General features: G+C 21.0%; 1 protein-coding gene across 1 annotated transcript in view; it reads left to right on the top strand.

Moving 5' to 3' along the window:
* The first annotated feature begins 306 nt into the window (after window positions 1–306).
* LOC122507211 (microtubule-associated protein futsch-like) overlaps window positions 307–13,898 on the top strand; it is a 93,605-nt gene continuing 80,013 nt past the window's right edge. The window contains exon 1 of the mRNA XM_043619818.1: window positions 307–967. The gene's annotated coding sequence lies outside the window, so the exon portion shown is untranslated. The remainder of the gene's footprint in view (window positions 968–13,898) is intronic.

Here is a 13,898-nt window from a genome sequence, read left to right on the forward strand (position 1 = left end):
ATTATTAACTATATTATAATTGTAGAATTATTAATTATTAACAAATATTAATCCTTAGTTCAATAAATAATATTTATTTCAATAATAATTCAATAAATTATCCTTTGCTACTAAACCCAAAGGGAATATCATCAAATATCAATAAAATCCAACTTTCAACATTAAAAAACAAACCTTTATAAAAAATAATCCCACAAATATGTAAAATTCAGGACAGAAAATATCACATCATTTGAAAGTTGAGAGTCACATTTCTAGGAAATTTCATCAATAATTGCCAGCACTGTTCCTCGTGAGGCACAACTCCCAACACTTTGGGCTCTCAGTCGCTAAAGTTCGCTGCATCGAGTCACAACTAAAAACCCAAGGGTTCAAAATTTCAGGTCAGAGACATTTTTCGTCTCTCTCTCTCACTCTCTCGCTCGCTCTCTTTCTCACTCACTCTCTCTCTCTCTCACTCCCACCATCATCGTTTTTCGATCCTCCGCCCGTGGTTCTCTAAACGCAGCAAATATAACTAACTTTCTTACATTACATTCTTTATTTTTTCTCCCCAAAGAAAAAAAAGAAACAACAAAATTTTTCCATCGTGCTCGATAAATTGGAAGAATTTAAAAAATTCTAGCAACAACAAACAAAAAGCAAAGTTTAGTGATTATAATTTATCAACAGAGAGAGAGAAAAAAAAATATTCCTTAAAATCGTGAGGCGCAATGAGCGTCGGCCACGGTTAAATAAACGGTTTTGCCGTCGGAACGGGGTTGGGTCTCTCTCGCCTCTCCTCACTCTCTCTCTCCATGATACCACCTTAGTGACAGTGATGAGTGTTTTTTTTTCAATTGTGTCACACCTTATAATCGTGATTGAATTGGAAAAACTACGTGACTACTGTGAATTAATTACGCCCCTGAATTATCCTGATTACGTATTAAACCTGGAGAGAAAATCACACCGACAACAAGATGACGTGAGTAGTAACCTTCGAGAGATTCATTTCCATAATGTTATACCGATTTTATTTCTTTCTTTTCGCTTCTTTTCTTTTAGGAACATTTTTTTTTTTTTTTTTGATAAAGGTTTTTTCAAAAAAGAAAGAAAAAGAGAAGGAGTAAAAAAGGGGGGTTATTTAGGGAGGAATATATTTCAACTATTGGGTTTAGACTTCCAATATACCGACAGAGGCTGACTTCGATCCATATCGGATCGAAAATTCAGGTGGAGTCTCTTCGATTCCGAAAAAAAGCCTCTTTGAATCTCTTTAAAACAAGACCAGCAGCACCGGTTTCATGAACTTTGTTCGCTTTTCATTCAGGAACGTTTCTCTTTGGCTTTTTAGTACACTATATAAATGTACGTATATGTACAACGAAACATAAAGAGAAATGCGTTTGTATTTTCTTTATAATGTTTTTTAAACTCAACATATTTTTTCACAACATACTGAAACTGTTATTTTACAGAAAAAAATTAAATAAACGAGACGAACGTTATTAATTTGTTATTTTGTTGCAATTAGCATTATTTGCTACTATTATTTTACTACTTTCTTATTGTCATTATTATTTGTTACTATTTCGTTAATATTTGATATTTTGTTGTTATTTTCTACTATTTTGTTATTATTTGATATTTTGTTGTTATTTGTTACTATTTTGTTATTATTTAATATTTTGTTGTTACTTGTTACTATTTTGTTGTTATTTGATATTTTGTTATTCTTATTATTATTTGTAACTATTATTTTGTTATTATAAAAATTTTATTCAAATAAGAAATAACTGATTACTTGTCCTACTATCAAATAAATATTTACTTGAATCAAATAATTTTTATTTAAAGCAAATAATTTTTATTTAAATCAAATAAATTGTATTTGAACCAATACTTTCAGTATTAAAAGCAAATAACAGTAATTGACATAAATAAAAATTATTTGATACAAATAAATATTTATTTGATACACAAATCATTTTTTTATTTAAATCAAATAAATTTTTATTCAATGTGTTTTTTATTTACTCGTTCTTATTGTTATACTCAAAAAAAAATTTTATTTGAAACAAGTATAATTTACTTGATCTGATAAAAAATATAGGTAAAATAAAAAAGAAAAATCAATTGAATTTAAAAATTTCATTCGGCACAAATAAAATTTTTATTTAAACCAAATAGAATTTATTTGAAAGAAATAAAATTTATTTAAAGCCAAATAAAATTTATTTGCACCAAAAAGAAATTATTTTGAACCAAATTAAAGTCATTGAAACAAAATAATAAAATTTATATGAACCCAATGAAATTCATTTGCACCAAAAAAATTGCTTTGAACCAAATAAAAGTCATTGTAACAAAATAAAATTTCTCTAAACCCAATAAAATTCATTTGAACCAAATAAAATATATTTGAACCAAATAAAATTTTCATTTATACCAAATAAAAGTCATTGAAACTAAATAAAATTTATTTAAACCCAATAAAATTTATTTGAACCAAATAAAATGTATTTTTACCAAATAAAATTGATTTGAACCAAATAGAATTTATTTCAAACAAATACAATACAAACAAACCCAATAAAATTAATTTGCACCGAAAAAATAGCTTTGAACCAAATAAAATCCATTGAAACAAAATAAAATTTCTTTAAACCCAATAAAATTCATTTCAACCAAATAAAATATATTTGAACCAAATAAAACTATTTTGATCCAAATAAATTTTTATTTGAACCAAAAGAAATTTATTAGAAACAATGAAAATGTCTAGTAGGCTCTGAGGTAAATTTTCACTAATTCTCGGTGCAATTATTACTATTCTTTATTTTTGTTATTTTCATTTTTTTTATTGTTATTATTTTGTTTCCATTTCCAAGAAAAATTCTCAATTCGTGATAAATTAAATTTGTACAACACTAGACACTTGAATTAATTGAAATTTCCATATATAGCTAAACATATGTAACAACACTATGTTAGTTAAAATATTTTGGAATTGAAAATTTACTGTAGATTCTTTATATAAAGACAGTACATATATGTGTTTGTGTGTTTGTAAACGAAAGTTTATATCAAAATGCTGATAAAAGTGAAGAAACAAGGCAAATAAGCATTAAGCTTTTTATTAACCCTTTTGTTTTTTTATGAATTTACAAAATAAAATTTAACTCATTTTTCTGACTAGTTATTTTCTTTTTCATTTTGTATTTTAAATAAACCGTATTTTTTTAACCAAATAATTCTGATATTTACTTATTTAATTTTTAAAACTGAATTAGTAAAAATTTTGCAGCACTAATTCATGTTCTTAGTATAAAATATTACTAATTTTGTTCAGTAATTTTTTTCTAGTTTAGTATGGTTAATTTTTTTTTTACTAAAATTTTGATAAAAATAACAAGTAAAAATTCTTGTTTAGCATTTTTTTTTTAAGTAGTTAATTTTTTTACTAAAATTTTGTTAAAAAATAACTAAAAACAAGTAAAAATTCTTGTTTAGCATATTTTAGTTTAGTAGTTCATTTTTTTTACTGAAATTTTGGTAAAAGAGAACTTAAAACAAGTAAAATTTCTTGTTTAGCATATTTTAGTTAAGTAGTTAATTTTTTTTTACTAAAATTTTTGTAAAAAACAACTAAAAACAAGTAAAAATTCTTGTTTAGCATTTTTTAGTTAAGTAGTTAATTTTTTTTACTAAAATTTCGGTGAAAAATAACTAAAAACAAGTAAAAATTCTTGTTTAGCATTTTTTAGTTAAGTAGTTAAATTTTTTATACTAAAGTTTTAGTAAAAAATGACTAAAAAGTAGTAAAAATTCTTATTAATATGAATTAGTGGCTTAATTTTTACTAATTCAGGTTTGGAAAGTTCCTCACATTTTTGTTTAGTGCAAACTTACTAAAAATTAGTAAATTTTACTAATTTAAATTATTTGACTTTTCACTAATTCTCTCTGATTTAAAAAATACACGGTAAATTTTCAATTCAAAAGCGTAAATTCAGTGACTAATTTTAATTATATTAAGAATTTTTATTAATTCTTTAAACTCACTAATTTTTAATTAATAATTTTTATTAGTAAAAATTAATCATTTAATTAGTAAAATAATAGTATAACATTATTTTATAGGATATACATATTAAATTATAAAAGTTAATAATTTATTTTTAATTTATTAAATTATTCGATATTTACAATAAATATTTATATCAAGCCAAAGAGAAACTTTAAAGCAAGAAAAAAAGAAAGCATGCAATGAAAATGTCTTATCGAATCAAAAATATTTTTTTCAAAAGCATAAATTGACTTGGAAACAAAAAAAAAAAGAAACAGATGCCATGCAGAATTACTTACACGTAGCATATGTTTTTTGAATCAATCATTTCCTCGTTTTTTTTTAAATACTAATTCAATGACACATTAATTTTTTTCGTTACAAAATTATAGAAAACAATAATAATTTTCCATAATTCGCAAAATTTTATAAAACCTGATAATCATTATTCCCAGAAAAAAAATCATATTTCTTTCTAATTTTAACTATTTCAGTTAAAAACCGAAATTTTACAAATTGAGATTCTTTAATTAAAAATTCAATAAATTCTGCATAAAAAATTCAGTGAATTTTAAATTAAAGATTCAATAAAATTCTGAATTAATAATTCAATAAATTCTCTCATTTAAAATTAATTTTCCCTTACTATACTTACTATAGGTATGCTTTTATTTTATTTATTTTATTATTTATTGAATAATATTTATTTTACTCTACTTTCTCTTTAACTCCAAAAAAAAAAAATAATTTCCCCTAACACAATTTTTCCAAGGCACGTAAATTACAAAGCAAATTTTCAATATTATCAGTTCCAAAATTTCCTTTCATTATATTACCTACGTAGCAAGCAGGGACAATATTTTATGCTAAAGTTCATAAAGTTACTTGACAAAAAATATCGAGTTAGGTCATTTAAAAATTAAGTTAATATTCAAATTAGTTTATATTAAAATTATGTTAATATAAATATTAAAGAAGTATAAAAATAAAGTTAACATAAATGTAAAGAAAATATAAAAACAAAGTTAATATGAATATTAAGTTAGTATAAAAATTAAGTTCCAAACGTTAAAATTATTTTATTTTATTTATTTTCACTATTTATTAAATAATAATATTTATTTATTTACTATTATTTTTATTAATTTATTATTTTTCAATTATAATTGTAAATTACTATTTATATTTAGAAAATTATAGTTTATTACTTTGCTAATTTGTTAATTAGTTAATAATTTATTAATTTGTGACTTTATCAATTTGTCAATAATTTATTAATATTAATTTTATAACAAGAATTACAAAAGGAAAACAAATATATAATTGAGATAAAGGAAAGAAAACGTGAATTCAGCAAAATAAGGACGAAAACTTGTTTCAAAAAGGGAAAATAAAATTTTTTTTTCTAAATAGACCTGTGGAAAAAGGAGTTTCGATCGGTCAGACCGGGAGATTCTTGTTTGTTTCTGTTGGAAACAGGGTTGCCAGACCTCCAGAATTTTCAACTGGACACATAAACCTTACACTTTCTGTATACTTTGACCAGCATCCCAAAATTCATTCACTTATTATATTTATTTTTTATTTATTTATTAAATAAAAAATGGTTTTCAAAAAATCAATAATTTTTCATCACTCACCGATTCTGCATATTTTCATTTTGTTGTTAGGCTCATCGTTTATTCCTCACTTACTGAAACAAACAATCAATTTTCATTGTTAATTTCTTTGCACAATTATAATAAATTATGTTTGATTTTTTAATAGAGTTATTAAAATTTTTATTTTTATACAATTATATGTAAATATTTATCAATATTTATTTTTAATAACTATTGTTTTCTATTGTTAACTATTGTTTTTTTATTTTAATATTTGTTTTTTATTTCTATTTTATTTTTAATATTTGTTTTTTATTTTTATTTTATTTTTATTTTATTTTTATTTTATTTTTATTTTATTTTTATTTTATTTTTATTTTATTTTTATTTTATTTTTATTTTATTTTTATTATTAGTAGATATTATTGATAATAATCAATAATAATCAAAATAAAAAAAATATTAATAATATTTATTAGTTCATTTTAACATTTTCTTAATATTTATTAGTATTGCACAGAAAAATAATTTTACCTAGAATAGTGATAATTAGTCTTAGGCAGTTTAAATAAAACAAAAAGGAAATAGAAAAATAACATAAAATAGAAGAAAATAGAAGAAAAGGAAAAAAATAGAAAAAAACATAAAAAAGAAAAGAAAAAGGAAAAATTAAAAAAAAACAGAATAAATAAGAGAAAAAGGAAAAAAAGAAAAGAAAGAAGTAAAAGAAGTAAAAGAAAACATAAAAAAGAAAAGAAAAAAAATAAATTAAAGAAATATAGAAAAAGGAAAAGTAAAAAATTGTCATTCCAATATAATTTGCTTATATCAAAAGGAATTATTTCAATTTAGACTCATCATAATATTTGTTTTCAATCATCGAAATATACACACATATTCACATATACATATATATATATAAGCGTGATTTAATAAGCGAATCCGGTTTTTAATTATGAAAATAAAATGAACTTAAGTTCAAATATAAATTGAAGGAAAACTCTCATGAAATGAATAATTATTTGTGAGGAGCATGGAAACCTCGACAGAAAAATTCTTTTTGAATAGCGTATACATATATATATATACACGTGTAAAAAGAAATTCATTCGAGTTGGAAAAACTACATTTGAAAAGGATTCAACTTCAGGTTTTACAAATGAAATTCTTTCCACTTCGTTCGAATTTCTCTTAAATTTAAATTGCCCTTTTATTTTCCTTTTTTTTTTCTTATCAAAAAAGGGTATTATTGATTTTACACTTTTGGAATACAAATTTATTTTTGTAAAAGAAATATATTTTTTATATACCTACGCTTTTTTTAATTTAGAAAAAAATTTCAGATTTCATACGCATTTCTTTAATTTGAAAAAAATGTATTTTGTCCGCTTTGTTGTATTTGGAAAACAATTTATTTTACTCGACCTTTTTTTAAAATTTGGAAAAAAATATATTTTGAAAATTATTGCAAACTAATTTTCTAATGAAATCGCTTTTAAAAATATTTCAAAACAATTTAGTGATAAAAACAATTTAGTAAAATAAAATTAAAAACTAAAATTTGGAAAAAAATCCTCATTTATTTGAATCTTTAAAACTTAAAGAGACACTAAATAGAAAAAAAAACTCGAAAAAAATAATTCTCCGTTTAAAATTCAACTTTTTTCGACTAATAATAATAATAATAATAATTTTTTTTTCTTTTGCGAATATATATTTCAACTGGATGTGACTTTGGTATAGTAGTAGGCGGAAGTTGAGTAGCTCGAGTATCAATTCGTACGTGGATCAAGTATGGCTGTGCGGTCGAAACTATGCGAACCGAAGACACGAATAGAATCAAGCCACATTCGCTACTAGGTCGAAATAAGTCTTTTTCATACATGAAAAGCCAAAAAAAAAATCCTTTCCAAAAAATTGTTCAATTTCTGCAAAAAAAATATTCAAAAAAACGAAAAACCAACAAAAACTATTTTATTCTAAAACTGAACAACACTCACTTTTTGAGAACCACTGCTGTTTTCCTTTCAAAAACCAACACCCCTTGCAAATACATTTCCACATTATTGACATCAGAAATCTTTTCAAACACTTTTCTCCCGAGTATTAAATAAAACATTAATTTAGAATTTTCATTTGGAATTTCTTCTCGTTCATGAAACGTTGACCTACATTAAAGATCGATTAAATTCCTATAGAAAGTGTAAAATCTCATTATAAAATTGTCAAAAAAGAAAAGAGAGTAAATTTACATTTACCGGAAAAAAAATTTCGAAAAACTAAATATAAAAATTGATATTTTTAAACAAACCAAAAGTTCCTAATAATCAAACGTTCCTATAATGACGAAATTTTTACTTCTTTTATTTTTATTTACAAAAAAAGTTTTTTTATAATTAGAAAATGGATTTTTAACGTTTAACCAAATGAAAAAGTTTTAAAAATTTTTAAAGTTCAAAAAATGATCAAAATTTTTTTCTGTCTAAATATTTTCAAAAATTATTACTGTATAAAAAATAGAAGAATAATATGCATATAAATAATTATTGATTATTAATGTGGTTAACATTTCTTTTTATATAAAAATAATATTTTATTTAAAATAAAAATTAAAAATAGTAACAAAAATATTGGCGTTCACTTGAAAATTAAAAAATACAGGCGGACATTAAATTATATTTTTTAATAATTTAAAAAAATTTTGGAGCAGAAAAAAAATTTAAAAACTAGGAAAATATTTAAAAAAAACATTCTACTTTACTAATAAAACTTTCCAAGAAGAAAGAAACCTGAATAAAATTTTCGAAAAGTCGAAAATAATTTTCAATACACGCAGAAAGTTAGACCTCAAGTTTTGAGAAACGAAATCAGCTAGTCATCTTTATTTCCAGATAAGATAAAACTTGCATAGTAACGAAGGACCTGGAAAATATTCTAACGAATCTCTCATGGTTTCTATCGATGATAAAAATACTCTCTCTCTCTCTCTCGAAAAAAAAGAAATGTTTTTCCACTGAAAAATGAAAATTTTCGAATTTATATTAACGCCTAAAATTTTTCTTTTAAATTAAAATTATTATAATATTAGCAAATTATAGTTTGTCTACAATAATAAAATATGGAAAACAAAATAAATACGTTATTCAATTTTTTTTCGTAATTAAAAAAAACAGCTTTTTTTCGATAAAGAAAAAAGACTGGAGTTCGATTATATTCTGCAAAAAAGAATAAAATATATCTGGGAGTGAAAAAATTCTGTCTAGATTGAGAGTCACTGAAAACTCGAGCGTGCTCGATTACCAGACCTATGTACATGGCGTCTTATATATTGAACTGACAAGAAGCAAATGAAAATTCAAGTTGCCTTTTGGAAAAAAAGAGGTGATTTCGTAAAATTATTACAAATTTTCTATTTTTTATCTACAATTTTTTTTTTTATTTTCCTGAACTTGTCGATTTTATTTATTTATCATCCACAATAATTTCGTTTATATTATACATAAATAATTTTTATCTGTTTAAATAAAACGAATTTTTTCAACTATTATTTTTATAAACAAATTTCGATTTAATGTATTTAAAAGTTGTCTTAATTTGATTTGAATAGAGAAAAAAATAAATCCATTTTTACTTTATTTTCACACTACAAAGTATAAATTGACACGAATTTTTGACAAATTTTACTATTTTATTATTTTTTTTTTTTTTTTAATTAATTCAGATCAAGTTTAACCATGTTTAAAGTAAATTTTAACATTTAAAAATATTAGTAAAAAAATTAACTTGCAATTACTGTAAAAACTAAATTGGCTCGAATTTTTGACAATTTTTATTTTTTACTATTTTAGTAACACGTTCAAAGTAAATTTTAGAAAAAAAAAATTAACAGTAAATTTATAACTTCGAAAGGGGTAAAATTTACTTCGTAAATTATAAAAATTGATTGGAAATTCCAAAAAATTTAGATTTTATTTTACTAATTAAAAGAACGAATAAAGAAACTATAATTTTATAGTAACTAAAAATTAAATTGTCTCGATTTTTTAATTTTTTACTATTTAGTATCACATTCAAGTAAATTTTAGTAAACAAAAATTACTAAACTGAACTTCGAAAGTAAATTAAAAAAAAAACAAAAAAAAAACTTTACTTTAATCTAAATTTACTCGAAGTTTTGACAATTTTTACTATTTACTCTCTAAATTGAATTAGTAAAAAACTAAAAATGTTTACTAATTTGAATTAGTAACTGACTAAAAAGTCAGCTTTTGAATTAGTAAATTTTACTAATAAATAACTTAGTAGAAATTACCATATATTTATTAGTAAAATTTACGTTCAAAGAAAAATTTAGCAGAAGAATTAGTAAATTTGACTTCAAAAAGAGTAAAATTTACACGAAAAATTCTAAATATTCACTGGAATATCAAGAAAATTTAGATAATTTTACTATATTTTTACGGTAAAAGCTAAAAAGTTTTGAATGTTTACTGTAATTTTTACATCTAAAGTAAATTTTAGCAGAAAACCAAAAGTTAAACTATTCTTAATTTCTCCTAAATTTGTACTATTTCCCGTAAATAAAGTTTACTAAAAATCTGAAATAAAAATCAGCAATAAATAGTAAAAATAGTAAAATAATTATAATAGTAGGTAAAAATTGTGAAACAATAAAAATAGTAAAATATTGAAATATAAAAAAATAGTGAAAATAGTGGAACAATAAATATAGTAAAAATAGCGTAGGAAAAAAAATAGTAAACTAGTAAAATAAGAAAATAGTTAAATAATAAAAAAGTAAATATTCTAAAGTTAAAAAAATAGTAAAATACTAAAAATAGTAAAAATAGTAAAATAGTTTAACAATAAAAATAGCATAATAGTAAAACAACAAAAATAGTAAAAATAACATAATAGTAAAAACGGTAAAATAGTGAAATAATAAAAATAGTAAATATAGTAAAGTTTCTAAAAAATAGTAAAAATAGTAAAATAGTAGGTAAAAATTATAAAACAATAAAAATAGTAAAATATTGAAATATGAAAAAATAGTGAAAATAGTGGAACAACAAATATAGTAAAAATAGCGTAGGAGGAAAAATAGTAAACTAGTGTAAATAGTAAAATGGTGGAACAATAAAAATAGTAAAAATAGCATAATAGTGAAATTAAAAAAGTAGTGAAAATAGCATAAGAGGGAGAATAGTAAAATAATAAAAATAGTACCGAAAATAGTGAAATAATAAAAAAGTAAATATACTAAAGTTAAAAAAATAGTAAAATAATAAAAATAGTAAAAAATAGTAGGTAAAAATAGTAAAATAGTAGGCAAAAATTGTAAAACAGTAGGCAAAAATTGTAAAACAATAAAAATAGTAAAATATTGAAATATAAAAAAATAGTGAAAATAGTGGAATAACAAAAAGAGTAAAAATAGCGTAGGAGGAAAAATAGTAAACTAGTAAAAATAGTAAAATAGTGGAACAATAAAAATAGTAAAAATAGCATAATAGTAAAATTACAAAAGTAGTGAAAATAGCATAAGAGGGAGAATAGTAAAATAATAAAAATAGTACCGAAAATAGTGAAATAATAAAAAAATAAATATACTAAAGTTTAAAAAATAGTAAAATAATAAAAATAGTAAAAAATAGTAGGTAAAAATAGTAAAAATAGTAGGTAAAAATAGTAAAATATTAGTCAAAAATTGTAAAACAATAAAAATAGTAAAATATTGAAATATAAAAAAATATTGAAAATAGTGGAATAACAAAAAGAGTAAAAATAGCGTAGGAGGAAAAATAGTAAACTAGTAAAAATAGTAAAATAGTGGAACAATAAAAATAGTAAAAATAGCATAATAGTAAAATTACAAAAGTAGTGAAAATAGCATAAGAGGGAGAATAGTAAAATAATAAAAATAGTACCGAAAATAGTGAAATAATAAAAAAATAAATATACTAAAGTTTAAAAAATAGTAAAATAATAAAAATAGTAAAAAATAGTAGGTAAAAATAGTAAAAATAGTAGGTAAAAATAGTAAAATATTAGTCAAAAATTGTAAAACAATAAAAATAGTAAAATATTGAAATATAAAAAAATATTGAAAATAGTGGAATAACAAAAAGAGTAAAAATAGCGTAGGAGGAAAAATAGTAAACTAGTAAAAATAGTAAAATAGTGGAACAATAAAAATAGTAAAAATAGCATAATAGTAAAATTACAAAAGTAGTGAAAATAGCATAAGAGGGAGAATAGTAAAATAATAAAAATAGTACCGAAAATAGTGAAATAATAAAAAAGTAAATATACTAAAGTTAAAAAAATAGTAAAATAATAAAAATAGTAAAAAATAGTAGGTAAAAATAGTAAAATAGTAGGCAAAAATTGTAAAACAGTAGGCAAAAATTGTAAAACAATAAAAATAGTAAAATATTGAAATATAAAAAAATAGTGAAAATAGTGGAATAACAAAAAGAGTAAAAATAGCGTAGGAGGAAAAATAGTAAACTAGTAAAAATAGTAAAATAGTGGAACAATAAAAATAGTAAAAATAGCATAATAGTAAAATTACAAAAGTAGTGAAAATAGCATAAGAGGGAGAATAGTAAAATAATAAAAATAGTACCGAAAATAGTGAAATAATAAAAAAATAAATATACTAAAGTTTAAAAAATAGTAAAATAATAAAAATAGTAAAAAATAGTAGGTAAAAATAGTAAAAATAGTAGGTAAAAATAGTAAAATATTAGTCAAAAATTGTAAAACAATAAAAATAGTAAAATATTGAAATATAAAAAAATATTGAAAATAGTGGAATAACAAAAAGAGTAAAAATAGCGTAGGAGGAAAAATAGTAAACTAGTAAAAATAGTAAAATAGTGGAACAATAAAAATAGTAAAAATAGCATAATAGTAAAATTACAAAAGTAGTGAAAATAGCATAAGAGGGAGAATAGTAAAATAATAAAAATAGTACCGAAAATAGTGAAATAATAAAAAAATAAATATACTAAAGTTTAAAAAATAGTAAAATAATAAAAATAGTAAAAAATAGTAGGTAAAAATAGTAAAAATAGTAGGTAAAAATAGTAAAATATTAGTCAAAAATTGTAAAACAATAAAAATAGTAAAATATTGAAATATAAAAAAATATTGAAAATAGTGGAATAACAAAAAGAGTAAAAATAGCGTAGGAGGAAAAATAGTAAACTAGTAAAAATAGTAAAATAGTGGAACAATAAAAATAGTAAAAATAGCATAATAGTAAAATTACAAAAGTAGTGAAAATAGCATAAGAGGGAGAATAGTAAAATAATAAAAATAGTACCGAAAATAGTGAAATAATAAAAAAATAAATATACTAAAGTTTAAAAAATAGTAAAATAATAAAAATAGTAAAAAATAGTAGGTAAAAATAGTAAAAATAGTAGGTAAAAATAGTAAAATATTAGTCAAAAATTGTAAAACAATAAAAATAGTAAAATATTGAAATATAAAAAAATATTGAAAATAGTGGAATAACAAAAAGAGTAAAAATAGCGTAGGAGGAAAAATAGTAAACTAGTAAAAATAGTAAAATAGTGGAACAATAAAATAGTAAAAATAGCATAATAGTAAAATTACAAAAGTAGTGAAAATAGCATAAGAGGGAGAATAGTAAAATAATAAAAATAGTACCGAAAATAGTGAAATAATAAAAAAATAAATATACTAAAGTTTAAAAAATAGTAAAATAATAAAAATAGTAAAAAATAGTAGGTAAAAATAGTAAAAATAGTAGGTAAAAATAGTAAAATATTAGTCAAAAATTGTAAAACAATAAAAATAGTAAAATATTGAAATATAAAAAAATATTGAAAATAGTGGAATAACAAAAAGAGTAAAAATAGCGTAGGAGGAAAAATAGTAAACTAGTAAAAATAGTAAAATAGTGGAACAATAAAAATAGTAAAAATAGCATAATAGTAAAATTACAAAAGTAGTGAAAATAGCATAAGAGGGAGAATAGTAAAATAATAAAAATAGTACCGAAAATAGTGAAATAATAAAAAAATAAATATACTAAAGTTTAAAAAATAGTAAAATAATAAAAATAGTAAAAATAGTAGGTAAAAATAGTAAAAATAGTAGGTAAAAATAGTAAAATATTAGTCAAAAATTGTAAAACAATAAAAATAGTAAAATATTGAAATATAAAAAAATATTGAAAATAGTGGAATAACAAAAAGAGTAAAAATAGCGTA

The sequence above is a fragment of the Leptopilina heterotoma genome, unplaced genomic scaffold, assembly GCF_015476425.1.
Source record: "Leptopilina heterotoma isolate Lh14 unplaced genomic scaffold, ASM1547642v1 Lhet_45, whole genome shotgun sequence".
NCBI lineage: Eukaryota > Metazoa > Arthropoda > Insecta > Hymenoptera > Figitidae > Leptopilina > Leptopilina heterotoma.